Source organism: Tiliqua scincoides, chromosome 5 (assembly GCF_035046505.1).
Source record: "Tiliqua scincoides isolate rTilSci1 chromosome 5, rTilSci1.hap2, whole genome shotgun sequence".
NCBI lineage: Eukaryota > Metazoa > Chordata > Lepidosauria > Squamata > Scincidae > Tiliqua > Tiliqua scincoides.
Window position 1 is genome coordinate 130,796,922 of NC_089825.1, and position 16,691 is coordinate 130,813,612.

General features: G+C 46.1%; 1 gene segment (V, D, J or C); it reads right to left on the reverse strand.

Moving 5' to 3' along the window:
* The window catches only part of LOC136651391 (Ig mu chain C region secreted form-like), a 112,843-nt gene that overhangs the window by 70,622 nt on the left and 25,530 nt on the right, over nt 1-16,691 (reverse strand).

Here is a 16,691-nt window from a genome sequence, read left to right on the forward strand (position 1 = left end):
ATATCTGTATTCCAGCAAATGTTATGGCCAATTAACCAGAAAATAAAAACGCAACTGCCTTATGGAACAAAAAGTGGATTTCTTTAACTCGGAACTGACCAATGAGACTGTTTGTTCCAAGAGTCAATGCCATGCTATTATGACACAGCAGGGAACCAATAAGGTTTTGATATGAATCAGCTTTCATTTCCATGTATCAGAGCTAAGATTAGAACTCTTATTTAGTTGGGTGAATGTCATCAAGTTGGCTACTGATTTTTTGTTGGTTACTGACTTGTCGGGTGACCTGTACTGTTATATATTGAAATAAAGTTAATTGGGATGACACCAACCCTAGTGTTGCCATGGCATTCAGGCTGTGCATACAATATTGTAATTTGTGTGCTGGTATGGGAGGAAGTACATCATAGGGGTGACACAATGAGTTCTTGCACCAGGTGACACAAACCCTGGTGATGCCTCTGAAGCTAGTGACTGTCGTAAGTGATGCTTGAGTCATATAAAGTCTTTTTTTTTTTGTACTATCCTATATCAAAAGTACACATATTCACTCCAATCCTTAGCTTCTCGGCACTGAAATGACTCCAGCAAATGCAAGCAAAGGGTATGTTAAGGTCTTACACATAGGCTTAACCGGTGACTCCCATTTTCAGAAATGTTTAAATACAATGTGTGGGATGTATTTGTTACTTCCTTTGACTCTTAAAGGGTTTTTTTGTATGGGACTGTATCACTGTGGCCCCCAGTCCATACACAATGAGTGAGGCTATTACAAAAACTCAATTTCCTCTCAGCTCGTGAAGACTACTTCGTGCAAACATGCAATGGGCACCCTGGACTCATAAATCCACACAGCTGTGGTGGTGCTTAGAGTCCCTTGGGCCAGTGTCACATGCTCAGCACCTCCTGAAGCATCCCTTGTGAAGTTTGGAGATGGCCTACCACCAACTGACACTTGTTAATTGTGCACTCTTCAAGAATTTTCCAGGTTCACGTGCAAACGTTTTGTACAACAACTAGTCACTGTTCCTCCCCAGCCATTTTCCACTGTGATGCACAGCGCAACGAAAACCCATGTGGCTTCCTACAGATCCTCCCAAAGCATTTGGAGGATTTGGTTTGGGTCAGTAATGGATGGGAAATAGATCTTTTTAATTCTTTCTTTTCCTTCAGCCTGATGCCCTGGATGACTGCCCTGGAGTGCAGAGAGTCTGCCAGGAAGGGTTAATGGGAAAACTTTGAAATAGTAGACTCAAGTCCAACCCCACCTCACCCATGGTCAGCATATGATCCTGCCTCCACAAGAAAAAGGGGCCAGGCTTCTTGTGTGTTGTGAGGGGACCATCGTGTTCTGGTCATATCTGTTAGTTTTTGTCCCTAGAGCCTTACTCTCAGATCTGCTTGCTGGAGAGCCAGTTTTGCATTGGTTCAGGAGAGAGTGATCACCTTGGTAGTTCTTTAAAATCATGAAACGGTTGGATTTAAAACCTGTTTCTACCTGGAGGACATCAAATCTATTTCAGGAGGTGAGTGGCAATGACTGCTTTTCTGTTACTCATTTGACCCAAATTGAATTTTTTTCCCCCCATGTGATCTGGAATGTTGGAATCCCTCAGTCCTTCCAAATCTAATCTATACTTCTGTTGTTGGGTGTCCAATTGGCGGCGGGGGGAGGGGGGTGTTTGTTCTTTAGTTTTAGTTCTTTAGTTTGCCCAAAGAAACAGATTTAGGGTGCAGTCCTAACCAACTTTCCAGCACTGACCTCATTGCAGTGCAGCCTCAAGGTAAGCTAACAAACATGCCCTTACCTTGGGGAGCCCCCCTTAATCACCTCCCCACCTCCCCATTGGCACAGCTCTGTCAGGGCTGGAAAGTTGGTTAGGATTGTGCCCTTAATCACAATGCTTGGGCCATTTTTTGTGGCATCAGCAAAAGCTGCCATCACCTTAGGAAAATTCTACCCTCCATGTCACTTTCCATGGAGAGGGGGAGGACAGAAGGAGAAAGAGAAAAGGATAAATGGATTTAACCATGCCTGGATTTCATGTCCCCTTGGCATTACCCCTGGTCCAAAAGACATGTATCTAGTGCCTGTTGTGAGTACAGTATTCTGTATGATGTCCTAGTAGCATTGGATCCAATTGTCCATTGATAGTCTGAACAAGTTTTTGATAGAGCATTTAGCACTGTGGGAGCTCCAGCTACTGTATAATAACCACTATGACACATGGCTTGACAAAATCTGGAGAATCCAAGATATGCATGTCTGTGCTACTACAGCCATAAGATACCTGGTATTTTCCAATAGGATTTCTATTGAGTCATGAAATCCCTTAGTCCAGTGTAATCCTAGTGTAGCCATTGAAACCTCTTCTCGTTTAGGCGATTGATAGTTGTCTGAGATAATGCTTCAAAATGCCTAGTTTGTGTTTTCCACTGGGGCATGTTTCATGGGTTCAAGAGTATCTTCCAGCTTCCATTGTCAAAAACCAGGAGTGTTGTTTAGATAAAGGACTTTAGAGCTGAAGAATGGATGATGAATGAATGGGGTTTTTGCCTTGGTCTCTGTTACCGTGGTAGCTCCCATAGCTATAGTAGCACTGTGATAATTTCTTATACACAAACTTCATTGTGGTGGCACCAATACTATGGACTTCCTTCCCAAATGAGTCGAGATCCGTGCCCTCCCTGTTGGCTCCCTGGTGGAGGCTAAAATCTTTATTATTCTGATTAACTTTCTCATCATAGTCTCATCAATGGTCCCATTCATTCCTTTTCCTTTCCTTTTTGTTTGGTTAGTGATTTGCTCTGCTGTTATTCTTTTCTTGTGTCTTTGATGTCTCATTCATTGCTACTTTTGTATTCTCTTCTTACATATTGTGTTTTAAAGCTGGTTATTGCTTTTACTGAGATCTGTTCTTATAGTATTGCATATTCATTTATGGTTGTAACTTACATAGGGCGTAATCCTAACCCCTTATGTCAATACTTTCCAGCACTGGCATAGCGGTGCCAATGGGATGTGTGCTGTATCCTGCAGTTGGATGTCACTCACGGAGGTCTCCTCAAAGTAAGGGACTATTTGTTCCCTTACCTCAGAGCTGCATTGCCCTTATGTCGGTGCTGGAACGCACCGACATAAGGGGTTAGGATTGTGCCCATAGTTAGTTACTTGTAACAAGTCAGTTACCAAGGCGGCAATCCTGTACAGACTTTTCAGGGAGTAAACCCCATTAAACACAATGTGACTTACTTCTGAGTAGACACGGATAGGCTTGTGCTGATAGTAACTTACCTATAACTTGCCCTGGGTGCCCCAAAGTTTATTTTGGGGGGGAAAGGCAGGTTATAGATCTTTTAGATAAAATAACACTGTTATTTGAGATAAATAGCACTGTTGTTCTGAAGTTTTTTGGTACAGAGCTGTGTCATTTTGCTGTCTGATCTGCAGGAATCAAAGCCCTGGCAAGCACTTTGTTTCATCTCTGCCTGTGGGAAATGCTTTGACTTTGTACTTGAAACTTTCTGCTTGCTTGTTGAAAATTAGAGCCAGAGTGGTGTACTGGTCTGGGAGGTGGACTTAGACCTGGATTGAATCCCACTTCAGCCAAGAAACTTCCTGGGTGACCTTGGCTTAGTCACTTTCTCTCAGCCTCACCTACCTCTCCGGGCTGTTGTGAGGACAAAAGGAGAGCTCTTTGGAGGAATGGAGTCATGCGTGAAATATGAAAAATAAATAAATGCAGACAGGAGGTGGCACCCTTGTGCCATGAATATGTATAACTGTGAAAATGCATCAAGTAGCTGAAGCCAGCCCAAAATGCTTCTGTCTCCCTTACAAAACGTGAATGTACCTCATAAGCCATGATTTGCAGTAATTGTTCACTCTTTAAACAATTCCAGGGACAACAAGTGATCTTTCACTGTCTCTCTCTCTTCCTACAGTGTCTCCTTGGACTTGAATTTTATCTATAAGTTTATGGGGAAACAGTGTGGCTGGAATACTTGGAAAGCTACAAACATTCCGTTGATAGAAGAGTGGTGGACAAAAAGTTTTGGACTTTGCAGAAATGGATAAGCTTACAACCTTATTTAAAGAGAAATCAACAAGACAATTTTATATGAACTGCAAACCAATTATTGACTTTCTGCTTGAGAGAGAGAATAATGAGTTAGGGCACAATCCTATCCAACTTTCCAGCACCAGTTCGCCCCCAGGTAAGTGAGCAAATGTTCCCATACCTTGAGGAGGCCTCAGTGTCTGCCTCCCTACCACAGGATGCACTGCACACCCCATTGGCACAGTTGCACCGGCATTGGAAAATTGGATAGGATTGGGTCCTTGATGAGTTGTGGATTTGAAGATTAGACGGGAAGGAACAGAGAATGTTAATCTGAAATAGTAACCTGAAATGTAATATTTATAATAAGAGGGGTATAAGTTAAGAGGGGATAAGAGGGAGAAGATAAATCATGGGAGGGAGAAGCTGTAAGTAATTGGAACATTCGACTTTGCTTGTGCTACACTATTAGAGCTATTTTTGGTACTTTATGTATCTTTAACCTTGTTATGTTCTTGTTATGTATCTTTAATGTTGGGGCCACACTTTATTTAATGTTATTTTTATGCTGTATCTTTAGTGTTAACTTTAATGATAATGTTGCTGACTGTCTTTAATGTCTTTTCTTTTTTATTGTGTTTTTCTTTTTCCTTTTAAAAAAAAAAAAGAAATAAATGAAATAATTATAAGTTTATGGAGAAGCAGCAGAACTCCCAGAGCTCCTCATTCCTGGCATAAAAAAATCACTGCTATAGAATATAGACAGTTTCATGGAAGATTAGTTGGTGTCCCCCCCCCCCCCGAGGATAGTTAAATGACGCTCCATCCATGTTTCAAAGTAGCATCTCTTGAAAGATGTGAAGAAACAACACATCATCTTCATCTGGATGTCTTCATCGAGTCTTCATCTGGAGACTGGTGAAGACTCTGGAGGTCCTTCATCTGGAGGTCTTCATCTGGAGACTTCATCTGGAGACTCCAGGCTCCATCTTCATCTGGAGTCTTCATCTCTGTTCCTTCTTACTCCCTCCCTTCTCTTGCTTTTGTGCAGAATGAATGGGGCACAGCTAGGCAATGGAGTGACCCTCAATGCTGCTGTTGGAAAGGGAGGAGCTGGTTGATTTGCATGAAAAAGCTGTAGTTCAGTACATTTAAGAAGCCAAGAGGATGAATCCCAGATTCAAACCCAAGGATGCTCTGAATCACACTGCAAACAACTGAAGAACCTCTGAAGATTTTCAGTGATCAGTTGGCTGATCCAGGCGGAGTGTGGTTTATGCAGGGATGTGTCATTGCTTTGCCTCAGAGTGGTCTCTCTCGGACGCAGTAGTACTTCGCGGAGTCTGCAGCTGTGAGAGTGCTCAACTGTAGATAGAATTCATTTCTGGAGGTGTCCCTGGAGATGCTGATTCGAGAACTGAATGCTGGATTGTAGTAGGAAGTTCCTCCAGCTGCAGAGCTCTGAATGCCCCCCAGCCATTGCCACCTTTTCCCTGGAGGTTCCTGGATCCAGCCCCAGTACCAACCACTGACCTCCGCACCGGAGACACTGCAGGACAGCCTGAAAGACTGTCCAGGTTGAGCCACTCCTTCACCAGATTCGGTCAGCTGAACACCAGAGGAGAGACCTTCAAAAAAAGCAGACATGCGACATGATCACTGGAGTGGTGTTGAGTTAATAGTGTTTGTGGGTCTGTGCTGGGTTCATAATGTTTTATCTGCTGCATAAGTTCTCACCTGATGAGACACTGAAGAGGACGAGGAGGAACAACCTGGTCTCCATCTCTTTTCCTGCCTTTACTCACTGTTCTTCCTTCTTCTTCTAGCAAATGAATGGGACAAAGCAAGGCAATGGAGTGACCCTGGATGATGCTGTTTACATGGCAGGAACCAGCTGGGCAGTTTTGCATAAGAGGACTATAGTTCAGTACCACATTGAAGAAGCAAAGGGGATAAAAGGAGACACTCTTACTAGGGTCTTACTAGACCCAAAGAGCTCTCTGGAATTGTGGTGACCTGGTGATCGTCTAAAACAGAGGTGTCAAATCTGTTTCATATAGTGGGCCGAACAGCATTCATGGCACCTGCTGAGGGCCAGAAGTGGTGCCATTAAACAGGCGATGACCAGAAACAAGCAGTAGTCTTTATTATGGAGGCCGGATAAAGAGTTTCCGGGGGCTGTATCCAACCCATGGGCCTTATGTTTGACACCCCTGGTCTAAAATATGGATGAATATTTTCATATGACTAGATATGCAGAATGTACCTTATGTCCAACAGTGTTGTGAATATTTCATCTTTCCGGTTCAGAGACCTGCAACTTCAAGGTTAATCTACAGAAGTGGTATGTAGGTAACCCAAGTTCGTTCTTGGAGACTGTTTGGAAGTGCCCACTGGTGAAGGTTACTTCCTAGCTGGGGGGAGAGGGTGGATTACCAGGAAAGTTTACTGGTGGCAACTTCCTGCAGGGCCCAAACTGATGGCACAATCCTAACCAGGTCTACTCAGAAGTAAGTCCTATTTTGTTCAATGGGGCTTACTCTCAGGAAAGTGTGGTTAGGATTGCAGCCTGAGTGCCAGGTAGCTGGAGGTCCTGGGCAAAGTTCTACAAAGTTTTGAGTTTGTCCAGGCTTACTAGCCTTGACTGATGGGCAGCTTTGGTAGCTTCTTCTGCCCTTCTCACTCGTCACTTGGAACATTCCTTAGAGATGCCCCAGGATAATAGGGGCATGTGAGGGATGCTTCCATTTGTAGATGGGGCGCCAAGTGCAGCAGGTGGTCCACTAGGAGGGGTGATGGGTGTGGGGGTGAAACTGCAGGTCCTTCAGACCAGTAAGCTGGACATCTAGCCTCTAATCAGGGATTAAGGTGACTGGAGGAATCAATAATCTTTTAATTGTATAACCACCCAGCTTGCTGCAGTTCTTGAGTCTCAGATCCCCGAAGGAACCCACCTGAGGGTTCACCTTGTGCCTCTGATGCTCATCCTGACCTGTTTTGACTCAGCTGTGTATCTTTCACTGGGAGAAGGATGAGTATTCTGGGGCAGTCTGGGAAGAGGATTCAGGGCCCGATCCAGAATGATGTGCACAGAGTCGAATAGCCCCATTGTGGGGCTGCTTCCCTTACTTGGGGGAAGGGGACAAATGTCCTTCTGAGGAGCTTCCCAGTGAACTCAGGATGCCGTGGCAGCCATTTTGTCACCACTGCAGCCCTGGGCACTGGGCAGCTCAGGATTGGACTGCCTGTCAGATTAAGGTGCAAAAGATAAGCATGTAGAAAGAGAGACCTTTCCATTGTTATAGTCTTAGGCAGTGCTTTTTTTGTAAAAAAAATAGGTGCAGGAACTCACAACTTTTTATTTATTTATTTATTTTTAAACCATTTTTATACATGCGCGTGCGCATGCGCACACACGCACGCACACACACACACACACACACACACACACACACACACACACACACACACACACACACACACACGTCCATCCCGTGTGAGATCCCTGGTAGCAAGAGCACTCCTGCCACAGCTGGAGTGAATCACCCCATTTTTTTTTAGGTGGGGAGGTGCTCCATTGGGCTATAGGAAACTCTCTCCATTGGGCTATAGGAAAGCCTATACAGTAGTTAAAGTGTTCAGAACAAATATATAAGGTCTTCAGCCCAGCTGGTGGCCATCAGTGCCTCAAGTGTTAGTTCCAAACACTTTGAACTTAAGACCTCTGGTGGCTCAGTGGTTAAATTATAGATCTGTGGAGCTGGAGGCCTGGGGTTCAAATCCCACTGAGGAATATTTTTTTTTTTTTTAAGGTGGGAAGGTGCTCCATGGCTGCAAAATATAAAGGTTGGTTGCTAGTTGCCAAAAGGGGGGCCAGTTGAGGCTGCAAAACTCCTCAAAGTTCAGTCCCAGGCAGGCTCTTTTTTTAACTTTTTTTTTTTTAAGTCCCAGGTAGGACTTAACCCACAGCCTCCAGCAGGGGGCTCACTCCAGGAGCTTAACTGTGGGTTAAGTCCTACATGGGACTTTAAAAAAAAAAAAAAAGTTAAAAAAAGAGCCTGCCTGGGACTGAACTTTGAGGAGTTTTGCAGCCCCAACTGGCCCCCCTTTTGGCAACTAGCAACCAACCTTTATATTTTGCAGCCATGGAGCACCTTCCCACCTTAAAAAAAAAAAATATTCTTCAGTGGGATTTGAACCCCAAGCCTCTGGCTCCAAAGACCTATAATTTAACCACTGAGCCACCAGAGGTCTTAGATTCAAAGTGTTTGGAACTAATACTTGAGGCACTGATAGCCACCAGCTGGGCTGAAGACCTTATATATTAGTTCTGAACACTTTGACAACAGGCTTTCCTATAGCCTAATGGAGAGAGTGCTGGGCTGTGGAGCACAAGGTTGGAGGTTCGAATCCCTCCCTAGCCAGCAGTGCAGAGCGGGGTGGTGGAGGCAGGGGGGAAAAAGGTGGGGGCAGAGAGGAGGGGGGAAAAAAGGTGCTGGAACACCGTTCCGGTGCGTTCCATTACAAAAAAAGCCCTGGTCTTAGAATTTACTAATAGCTGTTATTAAGAACTTACGGGGATAATTGAATACTGTGATAGAATCAGTTAGGCTTTATATTTCAGTAATTCTTCACCGGTTCTTTTGCAGAGGTCGTCTTTGCCTCTTCCATACATCAGAAGAAGAATTATGACCTGGTCCTCTGCCAGGCTGGCCATTTCTTCACCAGGACCTGAATTAACTCAGATTGTCATCACTGGATTCATTCAACACAAAACTTGATGAACAAAAGAGAACCACTCTGAATAAGAGACTGGCTTCTACCTTTGTCGTTGGCCCAGTTACCTTCCATTTCAGATTTTGGTTCCCTGTGAGACTCCCATCTCCAAAGCACACTATCCAGTTAACCTTACAGTATAAGGAAATGGCTCTGAATTCGAATTGGGAACCTCCGCTGCACCTTTAGAATCTGTACTCTTCTGAAAATAAAGTACCCACAGTCTGTGTGTGTATCTCTACCTCTACGTTGAACAGGTGCTACCGAGGGATCCATGCGTATAATGTGATTCTTTCATTAGAAAAGCAAGATTCAGCTTCTCAGAGAAATAATAACTTCAGTCACCATTCAATCTCATTAGGCTTTTTGATGAGGCCTGATCAGACATGTTAATTAAAACAATGAAGGTGGCTGTAGCAATGCTACAGCAATGAGACATACAAAATTATGCAGGGGATGGAGAGAGTGGAGAGAGAGATGATCTTTACACTCTCACATAACACCAGAACCAGGGAACATCCACTGAAATTGAGTGTTGGGAGGGTTAGGACAGGCAAAAGAAAATATTTCTTTACTCAGCATGTGGTTGGTCTGTGGAACTCCTTGCCATAGGATGTGGTGATGGCATCTGGCCTGGATGCCTTTAAAAGGGGATTGGACAAGTTTCTGGAGGAAAAATCCATTATGTGTTACAAGCCATGATGTGTATGTGCAACCTCCTGATTTTAGAAATGGGCTATGTCAGATGCAAGGGAGGGCACCAGGATGAGGTCTCTTTGTTGTCTGGTGTGCTCCCTGGGGCATTTGGTGGGCTGCTGTGAGATACAGGGAGCTGGACTAGATGGGTGTATGGCCTGATTCAGTGGGGCTGTTCTTATGTTCTTAATGCATTTGAAGCGATACGTGATTAGGGAAACTAACAAGGAAGGGAGGGAAGGGGTCAGACATACATGCAGCATGAAGGGAGATGCCCCCTAATATGTGGGGTTGATTCCAGACTGAGCATATCCTTCCAACTGGCTTGTAACGAATGTCTTTTGCCAGGATGTTGATGTTCGTGTTGTGTTCCCTGTTTTGTCTGTTGTGCCGGCTGATCTGACCTTCACAGTTCTGTGGTCTGTCTGTCCTGGGGCCTTTGCAGCAAGTGGTCAAATGCCTCCTTGCTCCACTTTTTACAGTTCTTGGGAGGAACAGAGGGGGTGAGAAGAAGAGGCTGCCAGCAATCCCTCTGTCCCCATATCCCACCACTGCTGCAGCATGGCCAGTGCATCTTTCCGGCAGGGGGAATGCTGAGGAGATGCACTGCGGCGCACTCTTCTTTTTTCATCTTCCAGAAGGAGAGGGGCTGCAATGGGGGGCAGGGAAGGGCAGATGATGAGCAGATCGGGCCGGGGAGGGGGAGGGGTTGGTGGCTCCGGAAGGAAAAGAAATATACGGAAGAAGGACACATGGAATCTGTTCCTTCTTCCTATAAAAGAAGGTACAAATTTGTGATCAGCTGCCTCTCAGTAGAACTAAATCAAGTGCATGCAAACGGCAAGAAAGGAGATTCTGGTTGGACATCAGGAAGACGTTCCTGATGGTCGGGGTGGTTTGGCAGTGGAACAGACTGTCAAAGGAGGTGATGGATTCGCCCTCATTGGAAATCTTTCAAGCGGAGGCTCAACAAACACCTGCTGGAGATGCTCTTGGCAGATTTCCTATGCAGGGGGTCGGACTAGATGACCACGTGGCTCCCTTCCAATTCTGTGATTCTGTCCTTTCCCCCTACATGGGCTGGATCCACCTGCACAGATCAACTTGGACTTGCACCAGCTATATAGTTGGTATGGGTCTGTGTTGGCCCGTTGTGGCTACTGAGGCTTGCCCTGGGGCAAGGGTAACAAATGTCTCCTTACCCCGCGGAGACTTCAGCAGCCAAAATGTCCCTGTGGGATGCAGCGTAACCCAGGCCTGTGCCACAGTGCCCCATCACACAGGATTTGAGTTAGGTTTGGGCTCTTAGGCAGGCAGTCAGCAATGGGGCTCAACCCAGTGGTGTCTTGATGTGACACAAAGTGAGTGACAGCTCATATGAGACCCCGGAACAGTGGTAGTGTGTGCCCCTGCTGTGTCAGAATCCCCCCAAATGCTGCCTCTGCCCTCACACCCCCCTTCAAAGATGGGGGTGGCAGCAAGTGAGTGAGAAAGTGCTCTCCTGTTACTCTTTCCCTTTACTTCCCCAGAATGTGGCATGTGTCCTCTTCCACACCACATCTGTTTGAAAGGAATGGGTACCCAGCATGCCCTGATCCTGCTCATTGCAACGAGAAGTGGCGTGGACCAAACAGAATGTGAGCTGTTCTCTTGATGGTAAAGGAAAGGGGGGAGAGAAAGGGGGTGAGCTTTGAATTGCCTCTCCCTAGAGGAGACAAATGATCTGGAGCTGTAGTATCATCACCCCCTTCTTCCTTTTGGAGGGACTCCTCCATTCTCTGTGACTGCAGATAATAATAATAACAATAACAACAGGTATTTATATACCGCCTTTCTTGGTCTTTATTCAAGACGGTTTACATAGGCAGGCTTTATTTAAATCCCTTATTAAATAGGGATTTTTACAATTGAAAGAAGGTTCTTTCTTTCAAGAACCACTGCATTCAAGGTGTTTCATTCCGATCTGGCTTCACATTCTGGCCTCCATCCTCCCACGCTCAGAGCAGATGGAAATAGCTCGGCTTCAGCTTGTCAGCTGCTTCAAGGTCGCACCGTGCCGGTGGCCTCGAACCGGCGACCTTGTGGATGTTATCTTCAGGCAGACGGAGGCTCTACCCTCTAGACCAGACCTCCTGCCCGGATGGTGTTAGAAGGTTTGTCCCTGTGACCTCCTGCTGCAATGCAAACTCTGTCCTTCTGGCCATACACTCACCTTCAAAATACAGTCAGTCTGACCTCAGATGAGAATTTTGGCAATGCAAATCCAATCAGCTCTGTGAATTTCTGGTGCAGATGGAGATCCAGCAGATCTCTGTGAGCAGTTAAGGTTAAGGTGAAAAGTGGTGTGCCCCAAGGATCTGTTCTGGGACCGGTGCTTTTCAACCTGTTCATTAATGACCTGGAGACAGGGCTAAGCAGCGAGGTGGCCAAGTTTGCGGATGACACCAAACTTTTCAGAGTGGTGAAGACCAGAAGCGATTGTGAGGAACTTCAGAAGGATCCCTCCAAACTGGCAGAATGGGCAGCAAAATGGCAGATGCATTTCAGTGTCAGTAAGTGTAAAGTCATGCACATTGGGGCAAAAACCCCAAAACTTCACTTAAAGGTTAATGGGTTCTGAGCTGTTTGTGACGGATCAGGAGAGGGATCTTGGGGTGGTGGTGGACAGCTTGATGAAAGTATCCACCCAATGTGTGGCGGCAGTGAAGAAGGCCAATTCTATGCTTGGAATCATTAGAAAAGGTATTGAGAACAAAACGGCTAATATTATAATGCCGTTGTACAAATCGATGGTAAGGCCACACCTGGAGTATTGTGTCCTGGTCGCCACATCTCAAAAAGGATATAGTGGAAATGGAAAAGGAGCAGAAGACAACAACCAAAATGATTACTGGGCTGGGGCACCTTTAAGAGGAAAGGCTACAGCGTTTGGGGCTCTTCAGTCTAGAAAAGAGGCACCTGAGGTAGGCATGACTGAAACATACAAAACCATGCAGGGGATGGACAGAGTGGCTAGAGAAATGCTCTTTTCCTTCTCGCATAACACCAGAACCAGGGGACATCCATGAAAGTTGAGTGTTGGGAGAGTAAGGACAGACAGAAGAAAATATTTCTTTACTCAGCATGTAGTTAGTCTGTAGAACCCCTTGCCACAGGATGTAATGATGGCACCTGGCCTGGATGCCTTTAAAAGGGGATTGGTCAAGTTCCTGGAGGAAAAATCAATTACGGGTTACAAGCCATGATGTGTAAGTGCAACCTCCTGATTTTAGAAATGGGCTATGTCAGAATGCCAGATGCAAGGGAGGGCACCAGGATGCAGGTCTCTTGTTGCCTTGTGTGCCCCCTGAGGCATCTGGTGGGCCACTGTGAGAAACAGGAAGCTGGACTAGATGGGCCTATGGCCTGATCCAGTTCTTATGTTTGTGCCTAAAGACTCCATTGCTTTGCCTCACTGTGTCTCTTGCACAGTAATACATGGCTGTGTCCGCAGCTGTCAGGGAACTCAGTTGAATATAGAGTTTATTTTGGGAGGTGTCCCTGGAGATGCTCATTCGATTGCTGAGTGCTGGATTGGATTGGGTGGTTCCACCAGCTGAAGTGCTCCTAATGAACCCCAGCCACTCCAGTCCTTTCCCGGGTGCCTGTCGGATCCAGCTCCAGTAGCTATCACTGACCTGGGCACCAGAGACAGTGGCAGTCAGTTTGATGGATCCTCCTGGGGTTGCTATTTCTGGGCCAGACTGGGTGATCTGTGGACTGGAGGAGATACCTGCGAAGAAGAGGACAGAAATGAGTCAACAACTGGATTCTTTTGGTGTTCAGTGCACAGTTCCTGTTTCTCCATGGGTAAATCTGCACCTGGCAAGGCAGTCAAGAAAATGAGAATAAACCACATGAGTTTCATCTCTCCTCCTTATCTCAGACTCTGTCTTTCTGTGTAAAAAATGAAACAGACACAAGAGGGCCATGGAGGAACATCAGGGGATGCTATTTAAACAGGAAGAGCCTGCCCTGCTGATTTGCATACAGGGCATGGATTCAGGTTTGCTTTTAAGAACCCAAAAGAAGGTCCTTATGCTAGGATAGATAGATGAGTATTTCAGAGGCTGAGGATGCTATTGAATCCTGCTCTCTGGATCTCCTGGAGATCCCCTGATGAGGAGACTTCAAGTATCTGTAATTATTTTTACAGATTTGCAAATGCTATCTAATTTTCCTCCGTGACAAGCATGATCTTGCTTCCTGATTCAGACCCTTAACCACAGGCATAGACGACTGCACAGTGTGTATAATATGCCTGTTCTTGAAGGATGTTCAGAAGCTGTGGCAGATGAATGTAGCCCATTTCTGCACAAGTGGGAAAATGTTTCCATGACACTGGGTGATGTAGGTTTTAAATTGGGAGTGCTAGAAATCTGGGCGGTGATGGGGCTGGGGTGAATCCAGAAGGGAAATTCAGGCCCTCCAAGGCAGCTTTTCAGCACCTGTGATTTGGTGTTTGGAGGATCCAATCACATTTGTATTTATCCTATATCACCCTGTTGCTTTGGGGATGGAATGGATTATTTGGGGAGGTTACCCAGGTTGCCGTAGTGGGTGCCCTTCGCCCGGGAGATGGTCAGGAAAATATGGTGCCCTTGCTGATTCACCGGCATCTCTCAGTGTGTCATGATGATTCTCACAATGACATTCTACCCTAGGTGCTTCGCAGGCCTTGGCTCCATTGCCGAGCTAGCGATACTTAGAGAACAGTCATTGTTCTTCCCACATTAGTGTAAGGGTTGTGGTTTACACAGAGTGGGACACATTCAAGGAAGGAGGTCCACCAGAGTTGGCCTTCTCTGTAAGATTCTTCTTTGGGATTGGGTCCTGTGCTGGCAAATACTGAGATGCAAAATTGCAGTATAATGTAGGCAACAGGAGAAAAAGGAGAGGGATGGGAGAGAGAGAATGTACAGCAGGGAAAACCCTTCCAGACACTTTCTCCTCCCTTACCGGGAATCAGCAACGACTGTGCTGTCATCTATTCGGCAGAAAACTATATCATTGGAGGCTTTCTGGATGGGGACAGGGACCTGCCTAAGAACATTAGTGTGCTGATACTGAAGTCACCCAAGACCTCAGTGGTGTATTTTTTTGGCAATGCCAATCTGATCAGCTCTGTGGGTTTCTGCTGTGGATGGAGATCCATCAGTGTCTTGAGTGTGGTTTGTGCCTGAACACTCTGTTGCTTTGCCTCACTGTGTCCTGTGCACAGTAATACATGGCGGAGTCTGCAGCTGCCAGGGAACTCAACTGAAGATAGACTTTATTTTGGGAGGTGTCCCTGGAGATGCTGATTCGACCGCTGAATGCTGGGTTATACTGGGTTGTTCCTCCAGCTGCAGTACTCCGAATGAACCCCAGCCACTCAAGTCCTTTCCCTGGAGCCTGTCGGAGCCAATGCCAATAGTAATCACTGACTTGGGCACTGGAGATAGTGGCAGTCAGTTTGAAGGATCCTCCTGGGGTGGCTGTTTCTGGGCCAGACTCAGTTATCTGTGGGCTGGAGAAGACACCTGCAAAAGAGAGGACAGAAGGGAGTCAAACCTTGGATTCTCTTTATGTCAAGTGCACAGTTGACATATATAAATCCACACCTGGAGTGGCATTCAGGAAGATGAGCATAAACCACATGAGCGTCATCTCTTTTCCTTCTTGAAGACTCTGTCTTTCCAGTGTAATGAAAAAGACAGACACTGGCCAGCCATTTAGGAACACCAGAGGGTGCTATTTAAGCAGGAGGAACTTGCCTGGATGATTTGCATGCAGGGCATGTAGTCCAGGGCTGCATTTAAGAACCCCAAAGAAGGTGTTAGGATAGCTAGATGAGTATTTCGCAGGAAGAGGATGCTGTTGAATGCAGTGGTCTGGATTCTCTGGAGATCCTCTGATTGTGGTGACCAGCGTCTGTGGTGGATTTTCCAGATTTGAAAATACAATCTAACTCTCACTAGTAATGTGCCTGATTTTTCTTTCTGATTCAGTCACTTGACCTCAGGAACAGACTATTGCGCACTGCACATTTCGTGCGCCTGACCTTGAAGTGTTTCCAGAAGCTTTGGATGGCCAATGTTGCAGTAGCCCATTTGCTCACGGAAGGAGGCGTGTTCGTGTCTGTGGGAAAAATGTTTCCATTAAGTTGGGTGATGCAGGATTTGGAATGGGAGTGCTAGGAAAGAAATCAATTGGGCTAGGGTGGTGCAGGGAGGGAAATGCAGGGCCCCCATCCCTGGCGGCACACTGGACCCTGTGACCCCCTAGCCAGGGAATCTGGTGTTTGGAGGATCCAGTCTCCTTTGGCTTCATCCTACATTGCCCTATTGCCTTGGGGTTTAAACTGCCTTGGTTGTCCTAGTGGGTGCCCTTCATCTTGGAGATGGTTGGGGGGAACTGTTGCCCCTTGCAATGTCTTTATGTCTTGCAATGCTCCTTACAACATTTTATGCACAGTGCTTTGCAGGCCATCGCTCCATTTCCAAGTTAGCTCTATTTTGAAAACAATCAATGTGCTTCCCATGGGTTGAGATATACACTTGGGCCACTCCAGTATCAGCACTATCCTAACCCTTTTTCCAGCACCGACATAAGGGCAATGCAACTCCCAGCTAAGGAAACAAACATTCCCTTACTTTGAGGAGGCCTCCGTGAGTGCCCCCCAACTGCAGGATGCACCACACGTCCCATCGGCACAGCTGTGCCAGTGCTGGAAAGTGGGTTAGGATTTGGGCTTTAGTTATGTAGGCAGGTTACTGGTCTCCGTCCATGTGATCTCCCATGATTTTGTTCACTTCCCTGCTGGGAAGCTCTGGGGGCTCTGATTCTCCTTCAACTTCCTGAGAGGAAGTGGCCAGACTGAAATGTCAGAGATAGCCATAGGACTAGTACCGGAAGCAGACAGGATAGCCATGAGGTGGGCAAGATGAGGTGGAATTGTAGGTGTACTTGCTTTGGATATACTGTTGGCACACTTCACTATCATCACACACTTATTTACTTAGGCAGGTCACTATGCCCATCTGGAGATCCTCCTGTGATATAGTTCACTGCCAAATTGAAGAAATGGTAGTCGCTTACTGGTAAGGGAGAGAAACTTCTTCCTCCTTCCACAAATGG